The sequence below is a fragment of the Delphinapterus leucas genome, chromosome 20, assembly GCF_059928025.1.
Source record: "Delphinapterus leucas isolate spDelLeu-1000000601 "Yukka" chromosome 20, BTC_Dleu_Yukka2, whole genome shotgun sequence".
Lineage (NCBI taxonomy): Eukaryota > Metazoa > Chordata > Mammalia > Artiodactyla > Monodontidae > Delphinapterus > Delphinapterus leucas.
In genome coordinates this window covers 19,237,531-19,248,482 of record NC_143148.1, presented here as the reverse complement: position 1 = coordinate 19,248,482, position 10,952 = coordinate 19,237,531, and the positions used below count along the sequence as shown (strand labels likewise).

Sequence of the window (10,952 nt, the reverse complement as noted above, 5' to 3'; positions counted from 1 at the left end):
CCCGAATCCTTAAAATATTTAAATGCCCCAAATCACATGCTAAACAGAAGGCCCCTTTGAGGTTCCCAGAGGTTCAATTCTACTGAATTTCCCTGCTTTTCACTTACCTTGACTGGTTCCAGCTGCATCTGGAAACCGATGTGTCAACAGTCCCTGCCCATGAAGGCTTCCCAGCGACCAGGAAACAGGTCATCAATTGTAATCTACACAGAAAACCTAATTCAGTCAGAGGCTTTCCAAACCCCACATGGCTGGGCCCTATCTGGGAGCAGGTTTCTTGCTGGCAGCAACAAACATACATCACAGCACCCCAAGCTTGGACTGACTGTCACTGGAAAGATAGTGGAGTTCCCTGATTCTCTGAGGTCCTGGCATACTCCTTGCACTACTAGGGCATCCTTAAGTAAGCCCGACCTTGCAGGAATCTGACCATGCTAGCTACTTGACGATTAACTACCTTTCTGAATTTATCAAATGCTGTTCCTTTTCTGGCTCCCACCCAGATCCATCTAGGTAGTAACATGGACCCAGTGATCCTGGCATCTGGAAGCATTTGTCTTAAAAGAGCCAATTCCCTCTTGATGTCAATTATCAGCTCAGTTTCCAGCCAACAGGTCAAATATTCTCTCCCATGGCCCAGATCCACAGGATGTCACCTGAGGTATGTGCAGAGTGCCCCCCTGTGGGCCACTGTACTGGGGGCATCCACAGACCAGCTCATGCCCCGGCCCTGCAGGGGATGGGCCCATGCCAGCACATCTAGATCATCTGCAAGCATAGGTGCACATATGTGCACACGTGCACGCATGCACACACACATAAACACACACACACACGCTGTCAGAAGTTAGCTTCTGGAATGCGGCCTCTGAAGGCCTAGGAAACGTGGCTGGGGCAGAGGAATGGACTGTTTACGGAGCAGGTGCTCAGATCTAGGCTGTGTGACTCAGGGCCGCGAGTGGAGGCAACAGTATGGTCCTCAGCTGGGCAGAGTTGCATGGAGAGTTGGGGAAGCAGCGAGGCATGGAAGATGGTGATGGATGGATGGAAGGCGCACCCACAGAATTCACCCTAGGCCCTGTCCCCTGATCTTGCACAAATACCTTCCCCTCTCTGGGCTTTGCTTCTCCCATTGTTATGATGGAAACAATGGCTCGGAGGAGTTTCAGAGCTTCCTAGCTACAGTGGAATTCCATCACGCATAAAAGTCCAGACTCAGCACATGGTCAGAATCATGCTAAGTTAAAACTGTCCCTGAAAACTACTTAAAGTACAGCACACCTTCATATGTGTATATGGAGAAGACAGATTACGAGTACATACGTCAATTATGAATGCATTGCATGATGTAACTTATATCTCTTTCACCATACATGCATATCTTAATTCATAAATATACATACATTGGGCTTCCCTGGTGGGGCAGTGGTTGAGAGTCCGCCTGCTGATGCAGGGGACACGGGTTCGTTCCCCGGTCCGGGAAGATCCCACATGCCGCAGAGCGGCTGGGCCCGTGAGCCATGGCTGCTGAGCCTGCGCGTCCGGAGCCTGTGCTCTGCAACGGGAGAGGCCACAACAGTGAGAGGCCTGCATATCTCAAAACAAAAACAAAAACAAAAACATAAATATACATACATTGAGGAATTATGACCAGCTGTATACTATTTCTACAAGTTGATCAGGCTCAAACCCATTACCCAGTTTTAGAGCAATCTAGCTGAAAATTACCAGCAGAAAAGTATATTTTGTTGTCACTTCAGGAGCAGTGGACAGGCATGACAGTGCCCCTGCCCACAGGAGGAAAGCCACAAAATGCCAGCCCTAGAACCCCCCGCCTCAGCCATGCTCTTTGGTCACCCAGTGGAGGGAGAAGCTGATCTGAGGATGCAGTCACCTTTGCTTTAATAAACCCCTCTGCCCACCTCCAAGTACTCTGCAGTGGTGTCTTGGCCTCACCCCTTTCTTAGTAATGTAGCGTGGGAGGTTTGGGATCCTGTGGTACACACCACATGTCCATCAAACCCTTGCTCCCTGACTCCCCAGCACCTGCATAGGGTGGATGGGCTCTGAGGACACCCTTCCCTAAAACTGGCTCTTGACATCTTCTCATCCTAACCAGCCCCCTTTGGCCAAGTCTCGTCATCCTCCCTTTACAGCTCAGCTTCTTGTTCCCTCTAGGTCTCAGGACATTCGCACCCAAAGGGCATTTCCAAAGGCCCATGGAAGAAGCAATTCTGAGTGAAAGCCCTGACCCAAATGGGGAGCAGCTCCCTAGAGAGGTGCAGCAGATTCAAACGAACTCCAGCCCTTTCTTCAGCACAGACTCATGAGACGTCCCACATGTGTGGGATCTCCCTTGGGGTGAAGTTTCAGGACAGTTGTCCCCCTGAAGGATACAGGGCGACACTGTTGCCACAGGCAACCTTCTGGTCGACTTTGCCTCTGCTCCCTGGCCCAGGGAGGCAAGAATGGTGGAGGGGGCCACATCCCCGGCCCTCATGAGCCACCCCCCCAACTGAGAAGGCACTGGAGCTCTGGCTTCCCTCTGTTATGGGCCTGCCTCTCCCTGCCAAAGTTTTAAAAGCATCTGGGCACAGGTGCCAGCCTCCAGGGCCACTAAGCTGAAACTCAGGGGAGGAAAATGAGGACGCCAACTTTGCCATTATGTTCTCCCAGACCATGCGTGCTCCCAGACAAATGTGTCTCCAGCATTGTCACACCACAATATTCATGCACCTCATTACTGGTTTTAATTTTGCCTGTTGCTTATTTACTGTCTACTTCCCCACTTTATTGCTCGGGTTGGAAGAGTTACTCATCTATGCCGAGAACAGAAGGTCCCCAAAGTGAGATCTCTCCAGAAGTTTCTGGCCCCACTCAGCCCTGGCAGGACAGGCTCTGGCCCAAACACACACAGCGCCAACGGTTCCTCCACACGGCTCTTCCTTTAACATCCCCACCACCCTGACTCACTGCTTTGCTGCCTCTGGAATGGTCTCCCTCTTCTTTCCATGGCCAAATCCTGCAGGGCCACCTCCTGGGCTGACAGGAGGGCTGATGATGGTGCACAGGGCCCACGGATGCAGGATGAGGACATGCCCTCGTGAGCAGAGCTTAGTCTGGGCTCCACTGTGAGGGCGAGCAACCCCTGTTCCCCCTGTGGGTGGGTCCTCGGATCCCAGAAACCAGGGGCAGCAATGCCCTCTCCCAACTGCTTGGGGAACTGGGCATGGCAGTTCATCCCTGGAGACACCTCGGAAAAAGCAAAATCCACGTCTCCCTTGAATGAAAGAGGATGAGCAAACTGACTTCATTAATATGCTTTTTTAAATGTTGTAATTAATGCTTTTTATTTATGTTTGGAAAGCACATTATAGTATAAAGGAGCAAAACTCATCCACATACCTCTGTTCATCAGAGTAAAAAACCTTTTGGAGATTTTATTTTTTATCTTTTTTACCTTTATCTCAAACAAACAAACCAAGAGAAAACAAAAACAGAGTTCAGAGCATAATCATGTCATAGAATCTCTTTTTAAAAATCTTTTTTCCAAAATTATAAAGTCACCCTGTGTTCTGTGTAACCAGTGATGAAAAACAAAAACACAATTAACAACCTGTCTCCTTCCCTCCACTCCATCCTCAGAAAATAACCAATGCTAACAGCATGTGCTATTCCTTCCATACTGCATTTTTGTCCATAAAACATAATGGACATCGGAAAGATAAAGAAGTATTAAAGAGAGAGAGAGGGAGAGAGAGAGGAAGGGAGGAAAGAAGAAAGGTAAGAAAGAAGACAGGTATATGAGAGAGAGAGAGAAGGAGAAGGAGGAAGAGGAAGGAAGGAAGGAAGGAATGGAGGGAGAGAGGGAGGAACTGAGTTAAAAGATGAAAGGGAAATAAAAGACACGAAAAATTAAAAAGAAAATGAAAGATTTAATAAAAATAGGGTTTTACTCTCCTACCTATATCATATTTTTTGTTTTTCTATAACTTGTTTTCTTATCAGTGAATTATCATGGTATCCCTTTGGGAAAACAGATCCATCTGTCTCTCATAACCGCATCGTATTCCATAGTTCTGACACACACAATGTATATCGAATCATTCCTCTATTAATGGACATTCAGAAGATGTCTTCTCCCCTCTTCCTTTAAAAATAATGCTTTTATTTCCATACAATAGAGCTATAAAATGGAATTGCTGGGTCAAAGGATATGCATATTTTAATTTTAATAGCTACTCTAAGATTACTTTCCCAAAAGGCTGAATGAAGCAAGTCATATTCCCACTAGCAATATATGGGCTGCCTAGATCCTTGCAGCTTTGCCAGCACTTAATGTTATCACTTGCACATTCTTGTCAGCCTGGTGGGTAACACACAGTATTTCAATTTTACTTTAATTTTTACTTCCCAGTTCCATGAGGTTGAATATGTTCTCGTCAGCTTATGGACCACTGGGATTTCCTTATCTGTGAATTGCCTATTGATAGCCTTTGACATGTTTTTAATTGGGTCTTGTCTTTAACTTGTCTTTTTTTTTTAATTTGTGGATACACTTTTCATATTATGTATATTAACCAAGTGTTGTAAATATTTTTCTCAATTTATCATTTAGTCGTACAATTTCCCATATCTTTCAACCCGCTTTATAAACATTTGGAATGCCCGTTTAACATGCCGGAGTGTGAATGTCAAGGTACCGATTAACCATTCCCTATATATTGTTGGAACTCAGTTCTCTCTCTCTGTCTGTCTCTCTCTCTCTGTCTCTCTCTCTGATATTATGAATAATGTGGGAACCTCTGTCCATATTTTATGTTATTTTTATGAGGCAATTTAGTACATTTTAAAATTAAGAATTTCATTTTTAAAAGTAAATTTACTAAATCAAAAATATGAACATTCTAAAAACTGCTGATGACTATTGTTAAACTGCCTTCTTAATAGATGTAACAATTCACTCTTCCCCCAAGTCCAGGCTCTGTCTTATGCCCTTGCTGGTGGTGGGAATCACACTTCTGAAAGATCTATACATTTGATGGCTAAAGATGGTATCATATTTATTGTTTTTATTATTATCCCTAAAATTTACTCATGAGATTGATACTTTCATATGCTCGTTTGTCATTTACCTTTACTCTCTTATGATTCAACTTTCTATATGTGGCCTAGGCATTTTTTTCTTTTGGGTATCTTAATTTTTTTAATTTATTTAGATGTGGATTGGGAGTTTGGGGTTAGCAGATGCGAACAATTACATATAGAATGGAGAAACAACAAGGTCCTACTGTATAGCACAGGGAACTATATTCAATATCCTGTGATAAACCATAATGGAAAATAATATGAAAAAGAATGTATACATATGTACAGCTGAATCACTTTTCTGTACAGCAGAAATTAACACAACTTGTAAATCAACTATACTTCAATACATTTTTTAAATAAATACAAAATAAATTTACGTATATGAATTCTTTCTGTAGGTAGGGTAAAAACACTTTGTTTATCATATTTGCAGAAAATATTTTCCCAGTTATTAGTTCGGTCTGTGAATTCACTTATAAGTAAAATGTTTAAATTCCAATATAGCCACATCCACTGACCCACTATGATTTCTTCCATAGTGTTAAGTCATCTCTCAGCCAAGAGATTATTTCAATATATACTGATGTTTTCCTCTAGTTTGCTATAGTTTGATTTTTATTTAACATTTAACTTTTCAACCCTTTTACTTATCAGGTGTATGATGTGAGAATAAAATCTGCTTCCTTCCCCTGTGTAGGTTTCCATCTACCCCAGCATCATTTGGGGAATAGTCCTCAAATATTAAGATCGTCTAACAAAACTGATTTAGATCTCTCTAGTCTGCTTCTTAGATTTGTATATTTATTTTTGTTCCAGTATCAAATCAATTTAAAGATTCTTATGTTATAATACATTTTATTTGGCAGAACTAGTTCCCCTTCCTCCAATTATTCTTTGGCTTTAGTTTTTTAACTGTTGCTTGCCTGTCTAATTTCTTCCAGGTATTTAATGTTATTTTAGAAACATTTTGTTTCTTATTCCCCTCCTGAAAAAAATCCTTTCCACACTGTGATTGGGATTACATTGAACCCTAATCTAATTTAAAGGGAATTTAGATATTCAATCTCCTTTTTCAGCTGTCTTCTTGAAATTTTCCCTGGATGTTTATATTCTTGATTTTTTAAGTGGTTTTTATTATTAGGTTAAAAAATGAACTTTTGTATGTTTATTATGAATATAATACAATCTATTTCAAGTTAATTTAAGGGTCGTGATTTTTTCCATATGGATATCCAATTGTTTCATCACCATTTGTTGAGAGACTATCCTTTTCCCATAAATCATCTTTGTCCCTTTGTCAAGAATCAATTGACCATGCAGGGATGGGTCTATACCTGGATACATTATTCTGTTTCATTAATCTATATGGCTATTCCTATGCCGATTACACTGTTATGATTACTGATGCTTTATATTAAGCCTTGAAATCAGATGTTGTGAGACTTCCACACTTGTTCTTCATAAAATAGTTTTGGCTATTCTATTCCTTTTGCTTTTACAAAGTAAAGAACTACCTTAGAATCACCTTGTCTCTTTCTATTCATTAAAAAAGCATGCTAAGGTTTTAACTGGGATTGTACTGAATCTGTAGCTCAGTTAGGGGAGAACTGACATCTTAACAATAATGAGTCCATGAAGATGGTATATCTCTCTTTTTTATTAGGTCTTCTTTAATTTTTCTCAGCAATGTTTTGTAGTTTTTCTGTTTATTGGTCTTATACACATCTTTATAAATTTATCTTTATGTACATTTGGTATTATTAATACAACTATAGATGGTATTTTAAAATTTCACCTTACCAATTATTTGTTTTTAATATAAAAGATACAGTTGATATTTTGTGTATTCATATTGTATCTTGGAACTTGTTAAACTCAGTTATTATCTCTAGTAGCTTCTTTGTAGATTCCTTAGACCTTTCTATCTAGAAAATTGTGTCATCTGCAAATAAAGACAGTTTTACGTCTTCATTACCCATATGTATATGAAGAGACACTATACCACCAAAGTTTTTATAGAAGCTGATTTGTAAAAGGCAGAATAAAAGATCCACTTATGTAAATTATGACCTGGTCTTGGGGACTTACTCAAAATAGCGATGTCTCCTCCACTGCTTTTTGCTCCTTAGAGAAAATTAAAGTCTGTGTCCACTGAGAATAAAAGCAATGGGTCAGATGAAGAAGCTGGGTCTAGGAATTTATCTGGTGAATTGAAACTGTATAGACTTATTCAGAATGTTCAGACTAAAATATATGTATATTTTAAAACTTTTTAATTTATCTGCGTTTATGCTTCATCAGAGTCCTGTTCTGGTGTACCTGCTTTGAGACTGATGCAGGTAATTCATGTTCTATGTCTTTGCTCATAGTAGGCATCAAAAAAAAAAAAAAAACTTGCATGTGGAACCTCGTTAGGACTTTTTCTGTCACAGAAAACTTACCCCGACTGGCATAGAAAAACAAAACTTGGCGAGTTATTGTATTTGCTCAGGTAACTGATAAATTCAGCGCTGCATTTTAAGGCCTGGCTGGATCTTTCTCTGACTCTTGGCTTTATTCATGAGCACCCTCTTCCCACATCCTTGCAAGATGGCCTTCAGCAACTCTAAGCTTGTCTTCCAGGAGCTCAGTAGGCCCGTGGAAAGGAAGCTCAGCTTCTGCACTAGTTACAACAGAATTCCTCGGTTTGAGTCTCACTGGCCCAGCTGGCATCCTTGAACCCTCACCTGTGAGCCAGGGAAATGGGCCTAGCTTCACCCAAACTACAGGGATAATCAAGAGGTCATTAGCAAACACACTGTAGGACTCCATTTGTATGACATTCTAGGGGAAAAACAAAAGGGATAAGAAGAGTAAGGAGAGGGGTTGACTAGAAGGGAATGGGGACATTTTATGCAGTGATATAAATATTCTTTATCTTGATTGCACTGGTGGTTACACAACTGCATACATTTGTCAAAAGCTGCAGAATTGCTCACCTAAAAAGGTGAATTTTGCTGTATGTAAAGTACACTCAATAAACATGAATTTTCCTTGCAGCCACTTAAGCCGAAGGTACTCTTTTCCCCATAGGGAATCGGTGTACAAAGGCTGCAAACAGCAGCCTCCTTGGTAGTGCATGCAGCCTGTGGCCTGTACAGATTGCCCTAAGGGACATAGCCCTTTCCAGTGGACATTCATGACTGGTATGCTGTCCCCAATCTAGGCTCCAGACAGGTATGCGAAGTGCCTTTGGAAAGCCCCAGGGCACAGTGGTCAGGGTCCACATTGGCCAAGTCATAATGTCCAGCTGCACGAAGTTGCAGAACAAGGAGCATATGATTGAGGCCCTAGGCAAGGTCGAGTTCAAGTTCCCTGGCTACCAGAAGATCTACATCTCCAAGAAGTGGGAATTTACTAAGTTTAATGTGGATGGATTTGAAAACATGGTGGCAGAAAATCGGCTCATCCTGGATGGCTGTGGGGTCAAATACATCCCTAGTCATGGCCCTCTGGACACATGGCCGGCCCTGCACTCCCGAGAGCTTTGGTACTGTCCCCTCCTTACTCATGCCCACCAATAAATCCTACTTTCCTGTCAAAAACAAAAACAAAAACGCTGAATTTTAAATAAGAGTCTTAAAAGAAATATGTAAAGAAAACTTATAAGATTTTTTAAAGGAAAAATGTAAACCTTGTGTTTCTGGATAAGACGACAGAACATTTTAAAGATGCTAATTCTTTCCAAATTAATGTACTGAACTAAACAAAATCCTAAATGTAATTTTATCCTAAATGTAAATGTAGCATCCTAAATGTAAATGTAAACAAATGTATCCTAAATGTAAATGTAAACAAAATCTGAAATGTAACATATAGTCTTAAACAATATCCTAACAGATTTGCGGGAGGGGGGGAGATATGAAACTTGACAAAATGATTTTAAAATTTATCTGGAAAAATAAATTACTGATAATGCCAGAGAAAGTTAAGAAAAAGACAATAATGAGGGGAAATTGCTTTTACTCCACACCTTTGAATAATAATTTTCAATCTGGATTGTGTATGTGTGTGTGGGTATGTGTGCATGTGTATGTGTGCGTTTATTTTGTTGTGGGCGATGGGCATGTTTCAAAGAAAGGAGAAGGAAACTTTACAAGAACTTCTCAGAAGAGAGGATGTAATTCAAAAATAATGTTAAATTCCATTTAGTTAATTTTCAAAAATTAATATATTTAAAATATATATATACATACATTAAATGAAGAGATTTTTATGCATCTAAGATGGAAAAAGTTGGGTTTAATTTTTTTTAAATCTCTACTAAAATTAACTGGATTAAATAATGTGATATATTTAATTTTTTAATATCAGGAAATAAAGTAAATATTTACCTAACTCTGGAACACAGACCAATTTCATCACCAAGAATGCTATCAAAAACACAAATCTTTTCAACCTTTGGGGTTTTTTTTGTTTGTTTATTTGTTTGTTTGTTTTCTTTTCTCTGCACATAGTGACGTGCCAGGCATTGTACTAAGCGTTTGGGGGGAGGGTTCCATAATAAAAGAGCTCTGTTTTTTCTAACTTGCCTTACTTGTTCTCTGTATAGAATTCAACAATATATAACATCACGAAAAAAAGTAGGAGTCATCTGAAGTCACATAACCTTGAAATGACCATTATTAACCCTTGGAATCATCTCTTCATTTATAGATTTTCTTTACCCATACACATATATGCATATATTCTTTCCATAAATAATAATATTACTTATGCCCTCCTGTCACTCATACTCTTACAACACCACACCCCATGTCTGCTCTGCCAGGTAACCCATGTTAACAACCTACAAGTTTCTCCATTCTCATATAATTCTATACATATTTATACAAAGGATTCTCTATAATCCTATTTACACGTTTATATCTGTTCATATGCATCTACTTTTTGGAGCATTTTTCATTGTCTGATATACAAAAACGGTGTATCTTACACACTTTTCTGCATTTTATTTTTCCTACTCAACAATACCTCGTAGCAATTCCTCAAAGTCACTGAACATAGCTCCAGTTCTTTCTTGTCCATGGCTGCATGCTATGCCATGGTGAAGCCATACCTCACTTTCTTTAGCCATTCTGGTTGCAAAATTTGCTCTGTTTTCAATTTATGACCAGTGCAAACAACACTGTAACACCCTCGTACACTTGTCTGTCCTTATGTACTAGTCCTTTCAGTTCTAATGGGTCATTTTACAAGAGGAAAATCACAGGGTTGAATAGCATGTATATTTTTAAATGTTGCCACACCGCCTTCCCAAAAGGTTATAACACTTCACATCTTCACCAGCAACTATAAGGGTATCCTTTTTCTTCATGTCTACCAATGTTAGTTGACATTAGATCTTTTCTTCATACAAAATCTCATCATTAATCTAAGTTGCATTTCCTTGACTACTACTGAATGACTTTAAGTAGAAAAATAGTAAAACATTTCAATTAAAATCAAGAATTATACAGAGGTGGGACTTCCCTGGTGGCGCAGTGTTTAAGAATCCACCTGCCAGTGCAGGGGACACAGGTTCAATCCCTGGTCCGGGAAGATCCCACATGCTGCGGAGTAGTTGTGGCACACAATTTAGTAGTTGTATGCCACAACTACTGAGCCTGTGCTCTACAGCCCGCAAGCCACAACTACTGAAGCCAGGGAGCCTAGAGCCCATGTTCTGCAACAAGCGAAGCCACCACAATGAGAAGTTCGCGAACTGCAACAAAGAGCAGCCCTCACTCTCTACAACTAGAGAAAGCCCACGTGCAGCAACAAAGATGCAATGCAGCCAAAAATAAATAAAATAAATAAATTTATTAAAAAAAGAATTATAC

At 40.0% G+C, this 10,952-nt stretch overlaps 1 pseudogene; it reads left to right on the top strand.

The window, feature by feature from the left end:
* The first annotated feature begins 8,124 nt into the window (after window positions 1-8,124).
* On the top strand, window positions 8,125-8,252 carry LOC115802611 (small nucleolar RNA SNORA70; annotated as a pseudogene).
* Window positions 8,253-10,952: the final 2,700 nt, after the last annotated feature.